The sequence below is a fragment of the Pygocentrus nattereri genome, chromosome 17 (genome assembly GCF_015220715.1).
Source record: "Pygocentrus nattereri isolate fPygNat1 chromosome 17, fPygNat1.pri, whole genome shotgun sequence".
Lineage (NCBI taxonomy): Eukaryota > Metazoa > Chordata > Actinopteri > Characiformes > Serrasalmidae > Pygocentrus > Pygocentrus nattereri.
The window spans coordinates 4356721-4359817 of NC_051227.1; positions in this window are offsets into that span (position 1 = coordinate 4356721).

A 3097-nucleotide genomic window follows, 5' to 3' on the forward strand; every position below is an offset into this window, starting at 1 on the left:
GGGAACAGAAGCACAGTACTGGAATACTCTAGAAACAGTGGTACAATACAAAAATACTCTAGGAACAGCAGCGCAGTACTGTAATACTCTAGAAACAGCAATACAGTACTATAATACTCTAGGAACAGCAGTGAAGTACTGGAATACTCTAGAAACAGCAGTTTGGTACTGAAACACTCTAGAAACAACAGTGCAGTAATGAAATACTCTAGAAACAGCAGTACAGTACTGAAACACTCTAGAAACAACAGTTCAGTAATGAAATACTCTAGAAACAGCAGTACAGTACTGAAACACTCTAGAAACAGCAGTGCAGGGTGAAATGCTCCAGTATGTGTGATGTAGAATCATGGTTTGCTTTGATGCTTCGGTCGTTTATCAGGTTGATGTAGCGAGAGACACAAGTCCATAAACACGGGACAGAATTACAGCCCACTACTTTCTGTGATGTATAGCACACTGGATATTTGTCCTTGACGGGGGGCATGTGCTCGAGAGAGGGAGCGAGAGACTGTGGGTGGGCTTCAATATGAAGCCACACATTAAGATGACACTTCACCGTCACCTGCCCATATATCAGAAAGAAACAGAGAGAGTGGGGAGGAGGGGAGACATGAGAGGAACAGGGAAAGATATGGGGGGGGGGGGGGGGATTAGAGCGTGGTCCAGACTCTCTCAGTTCAGGGCTGGGGGGGATTAAAAAGGGGTTTTAAAGGCTGTTGAGGATTTTTGGCAGCTGCTTGCTTCTCCTCAGGATCTGCAGAGCCAGAGGAGAGAGAGCGAGTGTGTATCCTGGTGTTTCAGTTCAACGACACACTGATTAACTCGCTCTAAAAGCTCCTGGAGTTTCAAGCATCAGCACAGAGCAGCTACAACACACCAACTCAGGAACATCACAGCCTCGAACTAATTACACAACCTGCGGCACACATGCAGGATCAGCCTCATCATTACATCTGCAGTGCTTTGACCGTCAGTCTGCCTTTGCAGGACAGGCCTGTAGAGCTCTGAAGTCCAGTCATCATCCTGTAGTTGATTGTAATGCCAATATTAAGGACCCCCTGACCCCCTGATCTCCTCCCCTCCTCCCATCGTTCCTGAATGTCACAGGATTAATAACAGGTCCTTTTCACACTCTGATGCCTTTAAGAGGAAATAGCGACAAAGCAGGTAACCACACATCCGGTCAGCCTGCCGGTTGTTTCGCCAGGTGGTTCACGTGTTGTCTTGGGGAGATAGTAAAGGCACCTGCTGGACGTGCATTCCCATAGGGCATTGCTTGAACAGTCAGAGGCAAGTTGAGCTGAAGTCCTGACTGAAGCGGTGGTCAGTGGAGTGGACGGTTCAGACAGGTTTAGCGAGCTGTAGGTAGCGAACTGGCTAACTCAGCACACTATGAAGAGGTCAGAGTGACCTTATTCTGCAATGTTACTTTTGTGGACAGTTATGAGTCTGAAATATGAATAAAGTGGCTTAAAATGAACTGCCTATGTTTTATTCTGTGCAAATCTGGCTACTAAAAAATACTTGTTGTAACTTAATGCTAGCCAGCTAGTCAGCATGGGTGGGCTACTGTTAGCGATGGTGTATCTTGCTTGTTTACAATTTTACAGTGAAAAAATGGACTGAATGGATCAGATAAGACTCATAAATGCTGCTGTCTTTATGGTTCAATCTGCTGTAATTAAGGCTTTAATGTCTGACCAATCAGAAGAGTCAAGTTAGCTTTAGCAGTGGTAGATTCCCCTGACCATACTATGTTTATGGTGTGAGGCCTTGTAACAGCAGAGACCCCTTTTCAGTGCTATATAGAACCATATACACCACATCCTCAGTGAGGAGTACCATTTCCCATGCAAAGAACCTTTGTAGAACCCTTGAAGAACTGTCTTTTTATAGAATGCAGTAGTTTTAGGCTGCAGTTTGGGCATCTGCTGTTGGTCTAAAGGAGAAGTCCACCGATTTTCTTAAATTCCCCCCATATTTAAGTGGATTAGATGTAAACAGAGCGGTTCAGAGTGGTTTGATGTGAAACACTCTGCTCCAGAGTGCTCCAGAGCAACTTACAGAGTCAGAATTGCTCACAGTGGTGGTAATAGGAACCAGACGTCCACCTCTAAAAGCTCCCTCACAGTTAAACGGGACTATGTATGTTTTGGCTGTAATGAGACAGACGATATTGATGATCTACTGAGAAAAAAGTGACGTGATCTATTACATCACAGCATAATAATGCTACAGCCTAAATCTCTGCTTTCTGTGTCTCTCTCTAACGGTCTCTCTCTGTACCTGTACTCTTTCTCTTCCCCTCTCTCTCTCTCTCTCTCTCTCTCTCTCTCTCTCTCTCTCTCTGGATGGGATGGATATATATATAATAAATAAAATAAAATAATAAAAAAATATTATACACACACACATATATATATATATATATATATATATATATATATATATATATATATATACATATACACACACGTATCAAAGAAAATATTGTTAATTAATAGTGTTAAAAAAAGTGTTAATTAATAAAATTAAATAATATAATTATTACATATACATACAGTATCAAACAAACAAAGCAAGAAGAAGAAAGAACTTACATACAGATAATATATACAAAGCGTGTGTGTGGGTTTTAGTTTGTGTGTGTGTTAGGGGGGGAGTTGGTGTTTCACTCACTGTCCCGGAGTGTCAGAGTCAAGAGTCTCTCTCTCTCTCTGTACTCTCTGTGTACTCTCTCTGTCTCTCTGTCTCTCTGTCTCTCTGTACCCTCTGTGTACTCTCTCTCTCTCTTTCTCTGTCTCTCTCTCTCTGTACTCTCTGTGTACTCTCTCTCTCTCTCTCTCTGTCTCTATACTCTCTGTGTACTCTCTCTCTCTGTGTCTCTCTCTCTCTCTCTGTCTCTATACTCTCTGTGTACTCTCTCTCTGTGTCTCTCTCTCTCTCTCTGTCTCTATACTCTCTGTGTACTCTCTCTCTGTGTCTCTCTCTCTCTCTCTGTGTCTCTCTCTCTCTCTGTGTCTCTCTCTCTCTGTCTCTATACTCTCTGTGTACTCTCTCTCTGTGTCTCTCTCTCTGTACTCTCTGTGTACTC